General features: G+C 42.5%; 1 protein-coding gene across 1 annotated transcript in view; it reads left to right on the plus strand.

The window, feature by feature from the left end:
• The first annotated feature begins 2,707 nt into the window (after positions 1 to 2,707).
• slu7 (SLU7 homolog, splicing factor) overlaps positions 2,708 to 12,369 on the plus strand; it is a 44,801-nt gene continuing 35,139 nt past the window's right edge. Inside the window, exon 1 of the mRNA XM_073067716.1 lies at positions 2,708 to 2,798. The gene's annotated coding sequence lies outside the window, so the exon portion shown is untranslated. The remainder of the gene's footprint in view (positions 2,799 to 12,369) is intronic.

The following is a 12,369-nucleotide window of genomic DNA, read 5'->3' on the forward strand; positions in this document are numbered from 1 at the left end:
GTCTCAGAATAGAAGGACGTCCTATTAGAATAGAGACACGGAATAATTTCTTCAGCCTGAGGGTGGTGACTTTGTGGGATTCATTGCCACAGATGGCCATGGAGACCAAGTCATTGGGTATATTTAAAGTATATTTAACCAGTAAAGGCATCAAACGTTATGGAGGGGAAAGATAGGAGAATGGGGCTGATGGAAATAAATCAGCCATGATCAAGGGTAAGAATAGAGTCAATGGGCCGAATGGCTTATGGTCTTCTAAATAGGAATCCACTTTTGAGATCCGGATGACAGCGTGACCGGTACTTTAAAGGAAGGAGCTGTCCAAATTCCATCTTCTCCAATTGTTAGAGAGCGGTACGAGCCACGGGCATGGAAAGTGGATCTCACTACCCATTCACAAATAATCAGAGATCAGCGTGAAACATGATAGATCTGCGCAGAGTGAAAGTTAATGAACAGAAAGGGAGTCAGTGGTGCGAGTAACAGAAGACAAGGTTGGTAAAGGTGCACTGCACCTACACAGCCTAGCGGAAATGCATAATTCATGTCCTGCATGCAGAGTTGACAGCTCCACCAGAATGAATTATGTGAGCCGTGAGCATTAGAGGGGGAAAAAAATCAAACAGCTGTGAGCTCGTTCCGAAGAACAACTGGTGCTAGTTGCAGCCATAGCAACCCCTGCTCGATAGCTCAAGCTGAGCTTCCTCATGTCTCGAGCAACATACCCATGGTCTGCAAATGGGTTAAAGTAGGTATGACTCCCTTGCTCAGAGGACTGCACAGCCATCTACCTGAAAAACATCCAATGGAAGAAAATGCTGAGAAAAACTTAACAATTCAGATTACATCAGAATTATAATCAATGTCAAACTAAAATTGGGGTTTGTTTTATTTCAATGAGAACAAAGCCTTAAAATATTACATGCTTTCTGCTAAAATGTAAATGGATACAATGCATTATTCTTTGTATGAAGGGGAAGAAATTAGTTATATTCCTCATAGTAACAGCTCAGAACAGCAATGGACTGAGAGACTGGGCAGATTATTTTGTGGAGTTGCTATTGTTTGAAGGATAAATTTAGGATAGGAAGCCAGAGGGGGAAAAGATCTGATTTGAACTGTTCAAAATAATTTCTACAATCTACTGAAACAGACAGATAGGACTTCTGCATCATGTATTGCGTGAAAGATGACATTTGTATTGACAGAACGTCATTTAACAATTGTCTCTAAACTGAAACTCATTTTGTATTTCTTATAACTGAGATGACAAACTTGAAACCTAACAGACTTGACAGAAGTTCCTCCGTGATCGTTTTTTGATTAAAAAGAATCTTGCTATGTACTGATCATTCCATTCCATTGGAGTCCATTTTATTTCAATACAATGGGCAGTGTAAAACATTTTCTTCAGGTGAACGTCTTGCATTAGGTTCATATGGGAAAGGCGAGTATTAATTACCTAACATTTAATCAAATTTATCTGAAATCTTCACATTAGTAAAAAAAACTATTAAAAAAACATCTTGTAGCTTCTTCACATTGACAACATTTATACGCTGAGCAAATATGTACCCAATCTGCTGCCTTTACAAATCCAATATTTTGTTTACAATAATGATATATTTGCAACAGACATTTTCAAAAATGTCAAAAATTATAAATTATAATTATAATTAAAATTATAAAATTATAAAACTATATGTGGTACATTGAGCAAGTAAGTAACACATCACCAGTAACACATCCTTCAGTATTTTTCCACCTCCTCGCCTCAACAATGTGTTCATGAGGGGATATGTTTCCATAGACGCTGATATTTTGTTCAAGTAGTCACTCTACTTCTGTGATTCACAATAGTGGATGTGGCTGGCTGTTCAATTGTGAGAATCAGTTTCAGAGTCACGCCTAATACTGTTTATACTCTGTGTTTATACACCGTGTTTTCAACACGTCCAATTGACACCCATCAGAAACTTTTTATTCCCTTATTTCAATATTGTCAGGGGACGATATAGCATCCTGCTTGGTACCACCCCTTTTCCTCTTTAAGACTGGCTGATCCTTAGTTACCGACCAAGAATAAAAAATTTAAAATATTCTACATCTGTATGGCTCATTTCAAAATCCCACTGTTCATTACAAATGCTATTACGGGAGAGAAGCTTGAAGTGCAGAATTTTAGATCTCAATCACAGCGAGTGCTTTGACTCAGCATAATCATTTCATCTAACAGAAAAATTATTAGGAAGACCTCCTGTGGCTTTCTAATTTTCACTCATAATAAGCCAGGAATCATAATGATGCAGATTTTATCTAAAGTGGAAACTAATTTTCCTAAACAAAAGTAATTCATCTTATAAGGATCTTGTCAATATTGATTCTATAACAGATTTGAGTACTTACAAAGTTGTCCGTTTCAAACAGGGCTTCGGTTTGATGAGAATCCTACAGAATGAGGACAATTTTTTTAAAAATTGTTTGCTTTTGTAAGGTTTAAATGAATAGGACGGTTAGTTTTAAAGTGAACAACTGTGACCTCCTCCGATAATGTTTTTCGTTATATCGATAATTATCGAATTAAGTTTGAAACGATGAATGACTAATTCTAATAAACAAGCCAGCGTGTTGTAGCGCCGTCAGTGCAGCCTCGTTGTGGATTCAAGATGGCGTCCGTGGGTACGGTCTATCTCTCTCAGTGTGACGACAGCGAAGAGCGCCGGAAGTGCGACACGAGGCCTGTTGTTTTCGGCTGGGACCTGAATCCACCGCGGGCGATAGAACGAGAGGGTGCAGATGTAAGTAAAATTCGCGAGTGGTCGGCGGCAGCGGTGGTAGGTTTCGGGATGCATCTACTAGACCTTAGTGCGGCGGTGATGCCGATATCGGGGGAAGAGTAGGCTTACTCTCCTACCGTTGACGCGACCCACACTCTCCTCCGGGCATAATCAGAAATCTCCCCTTGGTTAATGGTCCTAAACTCCGGTGCAAGTCAGTGGACACCCGATGAGGATGTTGGGAGAGGAAGGGAAGGGGGAAAGGGTGCTGTAAATGTCCCTTCTGTAGCCAGCTACTGTTCATAATTGCCAGGGCAGTAAATACTGCAAACCTTATTGTCTAGGAGACGGTCAATGTCTGTTGTACATCCTATAATCCTATTCTACAGGATACCCTGTATCCGAAATTCTTAGGACTGGAAGTTTTTCGGATTTTTTTGGATTTTGGAATAATTGCATCTATATAATGGGATACCTTGGGGATCGGACCCAAGTCTAAACAGAAAATTCATTTCCGTTACATTTACAGCTTATACATATACCCTGAAGCTAGTTCAATATAACATTTTAATAATTTTGTGCATGAAAATATAATGTACAAATTGAACCATTTTGGCGGCCGAGGTGGACAGTCATTATCTGTTAGGCATCTCCATCATTTCTGACTGATTTTATGTTTGTTTTGTAAGCAATCTTTCTTTATGCTTGTTTGTCACACATGCATACTTAACAGTAAACGTATTACCGTAGATTCCGGATTTTAAGCCGCTACTTTTTTCCCACATTTTGAACAGCTTTGAACTTTGCGGCCAATAATCCAGAGCGGCTAATGCAAGGTTTTTTTCATGCCGCCTCGTAAACATTTTGCCTCGTAACAGTAGACCAATAAAATTGATGAGTAGTTCACAGAGGTCCAATGAAATTGTACAATAAATCAAGCGCACTTTCACAATTAAATTATTGTAAATCAGTCATTTGTACTCACCCTCATCAACATGGAAAACACTCGAAGCATTGTGCTACCTACCCTACTTAGTTTAAACTATATTTGTTTTCTGTACTACATCGCGGGATGCTATGACGACACACCCGGTTTCGCGGTGTCTTGTGGGAAAATGCCGTTTGCGATGAAACGGAAAGGAGGGGGGGAGCGGCATTACGCGAGCGGCTTTGGATCCGAGCGAACTCTGCTTTTAAGTTAAAGGTATCAATAACTTTTCCTGGTAGGCTGCAGTATATATATTTTTTACCAGTCGTTAGGAGATATTGGAATGTTGTTCAGTAAAGAAGTATACGCAACGTATATTTAAAAGTAGCCGCGTACGGGCACGGTTCGAAAAAAAGCATTTGCAATATGTATTTGTTTTTGTTACCATATGGATTTAATTAAAAGTTAAAAAAATCCTCACGTGTAATATCTTTCTGTGTAAATATCTCATATTACAACGTGGGACACCTGCGGCCGAAAATCCGGTGCGGCCTAAAATCCGGTGCGGCCTTTACATTTAAAAAAATGATTTTATTTCTAAAATTAGTGCCAGCGGCTAAAAATCAGGTGCGCTCTGTAGTCCGGAATCTACGGTATATACCAAAAAAGGATCTCGTGCTTTCCCAGTGTAAATGATGAATAAACTCTTCTCAGGCTTTCAGCCGGAGACGGGTATTAATTATAACCGCCATTTCAATGACCGACGTTGCCATATCCATCAGCTTCTTCAGACACGTCTTCGTAGTGTGACCTCGTGGACTCCAGGCACTCCCAACAGTTCCACGACCATCTGAACAGCACACATTCAAACATTTAATTTACAATGGAGATGGAGAAGAATGGTTGCCTCCCATTCCTGGACCTTCTAATACAACTGAAACCGGACGATGGCCTCGGACATGACAAATATCAGAAACTCACTCACGTGGACTTACAGTATCCTCAACAATAACAGGCCTCACACCTCCCGATGTAGAGTGTTTCTTGCGCATGGTTATTCAAAGTAGCAAACTATTTTGGACCCGGAGAGTATCCACAAGGAAATAAGACGATTGCACATGACATTCCTACAGAATGGCTACAAGGTGAAGGAAATCAATCAGGCTTTTAAAAGGGCTGACAGAAAAACCAGGAAACCTAACAACGAGGAAGAAGCCGTCGCTACTATCTGTCTTCCCTGTATTTCCACGGTTTCTGAAAGGATCATCAGGATCCTGAAGAAATACCAATTAATACCATCCACAAATCTGTAAGGAAGCTCAAACCACAGCTTATGCGGGACAAGGATGATCTGGGACTCCAGTCGGCTGACGTTTACGTGATTCCCTGTGAATGCAGAGCCACATATATCAGCCGGGTGGGTTGCACAATGGAAACCTGCATCAGCGAGCACAGGAGGCATATCCGTTTGGATTATCTGGAGAAATCAGAAGTAGCAGAACACTGCATTTGCAATGGCCGTAAGATTGACTTCGGCGGCATGAAACTACTGTGCCACACCAATGGCTTTTTGGACCGCCTGGTGAAGGGAGCCAGTAGAGTTAAAGAATTTTAACAAAGACGAAGATCTCATTCTAAATCATAACTGGAATTCAATTGTAAACAAGGTGGGAGAGTGGAAACCTGATTGGATGAGGACTAACAAATCAGGAGATATGGAAGATGGGGTTATGAATACCACCGGACTAGACATCCCTGATGAAGATGGCAGTGTTTGTCATCAAAACTTCGGTTATAATCAATACCTGTACCCAGCTGGAAGCCCCAGAAGAGTTTATTCGCCTTATTACATACCATTAATATAAGGAAAATGCAATGTGTGCAGGGTTACAAAAGCTGCACATCAGCGTTGGGAGAATACCTGTATCAGCCGTTGAACAACAGACAATGGCAGGCTTTCAGTCTCCACCTACGATGCCCTGCTTTGGTTAAGAGGTTACAGTACACTGTGTTTGTTGTTTTTATTTCAGCTTTTACGTAAGGTATAAAAACAAAAGATCGAATTTAATTACAAGTGAATGTAATGAAAACTGTGAAAAAAGTCAGCATTTTATTTTGAACACAGTAATGATGCTGGTCATGTTACACTCGGTGCAGTTTCCCTGCAGTGTGCACGAGCTGCTGGTACAAAATAGTTGTGAATTCATTCAGAAAAGATCTCCTTGGCAATCTGTGTCCTTCTATAGCGTAATGATGGACTTGTAAGGTCTTCACTCCTTTAAAACAGCAAGGACGTGTGCTTTTGCCTACTACAGCAAGTTTACACTGATGTACGTCAGTTGCATTAGCACATTCCAGTACAGTTATTCTGTCCTTGTCATCCTTCATTCCTGTAGGAGTTTTCTCATCAACTGTAGTCAGTGTCTTCCTGGGGCAATAACATCAGAGCAGTTATGTCCCATTAGCATTGTAGGTAGACTTGCTCTGGTCCTAGGTTTTCATCAGTGACGATCTTGGCAAACTCATCAATAAATTTCTCTGCTGCCTTGTGATCAGCAGATGCTTTACCACCACAAATCATTAAAAATTTAATGCCATGCCTTTTCTTAAATTTCTGCAACCAGCTTGCTGAAAATTCACAATTGCCTTCAAATTTCATGTTGGTCATGATAGACCTTTGCTTGTTTCATGATCAGTGGCATATGTTCCCTCCGACGCTGACACGTCCACTCTTTCAATACATGAGTGAGATCTTTTTTTGTTCTATGTGGTGTTTTAGCAAGGTGAAGGATAATCCTGAGAGCTTCTACAGGTATATTAAGAGCAAATTGGATAAAATTGGTCCTCTTGAAGATCAGAGTGGTTGGCTATGTATGGAACCAAAAGAAATGGGGGAGATCTTAAATGGGTTTTTTGCATCTGTATTTACTAAGGAAACTGGCAGGAAGTCTATGGAAATAAGGCAAACAAGTAGTGAGGTCATGGAACCTATACAGTTTGAAGAGGAGGAGGTGCTTGCTATCTTGGGGCAAATCAGAGTAGATAAATCCCCAGGACCTGACAGGGTATTCCTTCGGACCTTGAAGGAGGCTAGTGTTGAAATTGCAGAGGCCTTGGCAGTTATATTTAAAATGTCGGTATGTACGGGTGAGGTGCCGGAGGATTGGAGGATAGCTCATGTTGTTCCATTGTTTAAAAAAGGCTCTAAAAGTAATCCGGGAAATTATAGGCTGGTAAATTTGACGTCAGTAGTAGGTAAATTATTGGAAGGAGTACTAAGGGATAGGATCTACAAATATTTGGATAGACAGGGACTTATTAGGGAGAGTCAATGTGGCTTTGTTCGTGGTAGGTCATGTTTAACCAATCTATTAGAGTTTTTTGAGGAGGTTACCAGGAAAGTGGATGAAGGGAAGGCAGTGGATGTTGTCTACATGGACTTCAGTAAGGCCTTTGACAAAGTCCCGCATGGGAGGTTAGTTAGGAAGATTCAGTCGCTAGGTATACATGGTGAGATAGTAAATTGGATTAGACATAAGCTCAGTGGAAGAAGTCAGAGAGTGGTAGTGGAGGATTGCTTCTCTGAGTGGAGGCCTGTGACTAGTGGTGTGCCACAGGGATTAGTGCTGGGTCCATTGTTATTTGTCATCTATATCAATGATTTGGATGATAATGTGGTAAATTGGATGAGCAAACTTGCTGATGATACAAAGATTGGAGGTGTAGTGGACAGTGAGGAAGGTTTTCAAAGCTTGCAGAGGGATTTGGACCAGCTGGAAAAATGGGCTGAGAAATGGCAGATGGAGTTTAATACAGACAAGTGTGAGGTATTGCTCTTTGGAAAGACAAAACAAGGTAGAACATACAAGGTAAGTGGTAGGACACAGAGGAGTGCAGTAGAACAGAGGGATCTGGGAATACAGATACAAAATTCCCTAAAAGTGGCGTCACAGGTAGATAGGGTCGTAAAGAGAGCTTTTGGTACATTGGCCTTTATAAATCAAAGTATTGAGTATAAGAGTTGGAATGTTATGGTGAGGTTGTATAAGGCATTGGTGAGGCCGAATTTGGAGTATTGTGTGCAGTTTTGGTCACCGGATTACAGGAAGGATATTAATAAGGTTGAAAGAGTGCAGAGAAGGTTTACAAGGATGTTGCCGGGACTTGAGAAACTGAGTTACAGAGAAAGGTTGAATAGGTTAGGACTTTATTCCCTGGAGCGTAGAAGATTGAGGGGAGATTTGATGGAGGTATATAAAATTATGATGGGTATAAATAGAGTGAATGCAAGCAGGCTTTTCCCACTGAGGCTAGGGGAGAAATGTACTGTGAGTAATGTACAAAGGTCCGGCTATGACTTCTGAGAAACTGGCACCAACGGGGCCCCACTCGGGCTGTGTGTGGTCACTTCTCAGAACTGTCTATAGTGTTCCTCGCCTGGGAACCTTCCCAGTGCATTGTGGAATTTTCCATTTGTGGCATCATGTCAGGATTTCAGCTAAGGGATGCTCAACCTGTAATATACTGTAGGTAGATTTCTCCAGACAGAACACAATAGACAATAGACGCAGAAGTAGACCATTCGGCCCTTTGAGCCTGCACCGCCATTTTGAGATCATGGCTGATCATCTACTATCAATACCCGGTTCCTGCCTTGTCCCCATATCCCTTGATTCCCCTATCCATAAGATACCTATCTAGCTCCTTCTTGATAGCATCCAGAGAATTGGCCTCCACTACCTTCCGAGGCAGTGCATTCCAGACCCTCACAATTCTCTGGGAGAAGAACTTTTTCCTTAACTCTGTCCTAAATGACCTACCCCTCATTCTCAAACCTTGCCCTCTGGTACTGGACTCTCCCAGCATCTGGAACATATTTCCTGCCTCTATCTTGTCCAATCCTTTAATAATCTTATATGTTTCAATCAGATCCCCTCTCAATCTCCTTAATTCCAGCGTGTACAAGCCCAGTCTCTCTAACCTCTCTGCGTAAGACAGTCCAGACATCCCAGGAATTAACCTCGTGAATCTACGCTGCACTTCCTCTACAGCCAGGATGTCCTTCCTTAACCCTGGAGACCAAAACTGTACACAATACTCCAGGTGTGGTCTCACCAGGGCTCTGTACAAATGCAAGAGGATTTCCTTGCTCTTGTACTCAATTCCCTTTGTAATAAAGGCCAACATTCCATTAGCCTTCTTCACTGCCTGCTGCACTTGCTCATTCACCTTCAGTGACTGATGAACAAGGACTCCTAGATCTCTTTGTATTTCTCCCTTACCTAACTCTACACCGTTCAGATAATAATCTGCCTTCCTGTTCTTACTCCCAAAGTGGATAACCTCACACTTATTCACATTAAACGCCATCTGCCCACTCACCCAGCCTATCCAAGTCACCCTGAATTCTCCTAAAATCCTCATCACATGTCACACTGCCACCCAGCTTAGTATCATCAGCAAATTTGCTGATGTTATTCTTAATGCCTTCATCTAAATTGTTGACGTAAATCGTAAACAGCTGTGGTCCCAATACCGAGCCCTGTGGCACCCCACTAGTCACCACCTGCCATTCCGAGAAACACCCATTCACCGCTACCCTTTGCTTTCTATCTGCCAACCAGTTTTCTATCCATGTCAATATCTTCCCCCCAATGCCATGAGCTCTGATTTTACCCACCAATCTCCTATGTGGGACCTTATCAAATGCCTTCTGAAAATCGAGGTACACTACATCCATTGGATCTCCCTTGTCTAACTTCCTGGTTACATCCTCGAAAAACTCCAACAGATTAGTCAAGCATGATTTATCCTTGGTAAATCCATGCTGGCTCGGCCCAATCCTATCACTGCTATCTAGATATGCCACTATTTCATCTTTAATAATGGACTCTAGCATCTTCCCCACCACCGATGTCAGGCTGACAGGTCGATAGTTCTCTGTTTTCTCCCTCCCTCCTTCCTTAAAAAGTGGGATAACATTAGCCATTCTCCAATCCTCAGGAACTGATCCTGAATCTAAGGAACATTGGAAAATGATTACCAATGCATCCGCAATTTCCAGGGCCACCTCCTTTAGTACCCTAGGATGCAGACCATCTGGACCTGGGGATTTGTCAGCCTTCAGTCCCATCAGTCTACTCATCACCGTTTCCTTCCTAATGTCAATCTGTTTCATTTCCTCTGTTACCCTATGTCTTTGGCCCATCCATACATCTGGGAGATTGCTTGTGTCTTCCTTAGTGAAGACAGATCTAAAGTACTTATTAAATTCTTCTGCCATTTCTCTGTTTCCCATAACAATTTCACCCAATTCATTCCTCAAGGGCCCAACATTGTTCTTAACTATCTTCTTTCTCTTCACATATCTAAAAAAGCTTTTGCTATCTTCCTTTATATTCCTGGCTAGCTTGCCTCATTTTTTCTCCCCGTATTGCCTTTTTAGTTAAGTTCTGTTGTTCCTTAAAAACTTCCCAATCATCTGTCCTCCCACTCACCGTAGCTCTGTCATACTTCCTTTTTTTTTAATGCTATGCAATCTCTGACTTCCTTTGTCAACCACTGTGGTCCCTTTCCCCCCCTTTGAATCCTTCCTTCTCCGGGGTATGAACTGATTTTGCACCTTGTGCATTATTCCCAAGAATACCTGCCATTGCTGTTCCACTGTCTTTTCTGCTGGGATATCCATCCAGTCAACTTCGGCCAGCTCCTCCCTCATGGCTCCATAGTTTCCCCTGTTTAACTGCAACACTGACACCTTCGAGCTGCCCTTATCCTTCTCAAATTGCAGATAAAAACTTAACATATTATGATCACTACCTCCTAATGGCTCCTTTACTTCAAGATTGCTTATCAAATCCTGTTCATTACATAACACTAAATCCAGAATAGCCTTGTCCCTGGTCGGCTCTCGTACAAGCTGTTCCAAGAATGCATCCCGTAGGCACTCTACAAACTCCCTGTCCTGGGGTCCAGCACCATCCTGATTCTCCCAGTTCACCTGCATGTTGAAATCCCCCATAACTACTGCGACATTACCTTTGCCACATGCCAATGTTAACTCCCTTTTCAACTTGCACCCAATATCCATGCTACTGTTTGGTGGCCTGTAGACAACACCCATTAGGGTCCTTTTGCCCTTACTGTTCCTCAGTTCTATCCACACAGACTCTACTTCTCCTGATCCTATGTCCCCGTATTATCGTATTATCTCTGAACGTGTCTGGGGAGGGAATTGGTTAATAAGACACAAAGCCATTTTTCCCATGGATGCTCCATTCCAGAGTAACACACACACAGTGCTGCAGGAACTCAGCAAGTCAGGCAGCATCAATGGAGAGGAATAAAGGGCTGATGTTTCGGTCCTAGGCCCTTCATCAGGACAGGAATGGAAGGGGGAAGAAGCCAGAATAAGAAGAAGGGGGAGGGAAAGAGTACGTTAGAAAGTGATAGGTGAAACCAGGTGAGGGAGAGGGTTGAAGTGGGAAGCTGGGGGATGAAGCTGAAGGAATCTGATGGGAGGGGAGAGTGGACCAGAAGGAGGTGATAAGCAGGTGAGGAAAGAGAAAGTGTAAGAGGGGAGCCAGAACAGGAAATAGAAAAAAGAAAGGAAGGGGTGGGGGGGAGAGAAATTACCAGAAGTTAGAGAAATCAATGTTCCTGCTGTCAGGTTGGAGGCTACCTAGAGCTAGGCTCTTGAACCAGTGGGGATAAGTTCACTTGCCCCTTCATGAACTGTTCCCACACCTCTGAACCCACTTTCAGTGATTCTTCATCTCATGTTCTTCAGGCCAAGGCTTCTAGGAATCTGAAGCTCTCACCCTCAGCACTGTTGATGAAGAGAGGAGCAAGTGCGTTACCTCCCTTCCTGACGTCAATGACCATCTCTTTTGTTGACATTAAGGGAAAGGTTGTTGTCATGACACCATATCACTAAGCTGTCTGTTCCTTCGCAACCCACTGCAGTGGTAGCATCTGCAGACTTGTAGATGGACTTGCAGCACAATCTGACCATGCAGCCATGGGTGTAAGGGGAGTACTATAGGGGTCTGACGATGAACCCTTGTGGAGAACCAGTATTGAGAATAATCATGGGTGGAAGTGTTTACTGACTTGATGCTCCAGAGGTGAGTGCAGGGTTGGGAACTTGATGTCTTCAATATAGACCTGTTTCGACAGTAGGCAAAATGGAGTGGGTAGAGGCGGTCTGAGAGGCCAGGGTTAATGCAGCCTCACAAAGTACTTCATGATGGAGCCTCTGAACGGTAGTCGTTTGGCACATTACCTTGTCTTTTCTTAGGTACTGAGATGATGGTGTTTTTCATAAAGCAGGTAGGAACGTAGGACTGAAGCAGGGAGAGGTTAAAAATATCGGAAAATACTCCTGTGAGCTGATCTGTGTATGATCCATGGACGAGGCAATCCGGGCCTGAGGCTTTCTGCAGTTTCAATCTCCTGTAGATCTTACATCTGCGGTGGTGATTGTGGGACTGAGTGCATTAGAGGCTGTTCGGCTGGATGCTGACATACAAATCCCTTCTGTTCAAAATGACCATAGAATGCATTACGTTCATTGGGAAGGGGTTTGTCTATGGTAGGGATTCTACCTAACTTAGTTCTGTAGCCCGTTATAGCATGTAAGCCGTGCCACTAACGATGGCTGTC

The sequence above is a fragment of the Hemitrygon akajei genome, chromosome 15 (genome assembly GCF_048418815.1).
Source record: "Hemitrygon akajei chromosome 15, sHemAka1.3, whole genome shotgun sequence".
NCBI lineage: Eukaryota > Metazoa > Chordata > Chondrichthyes > Myliobatiformes > Dasyatidae > Hemitrygon > Hemitrygon akajei.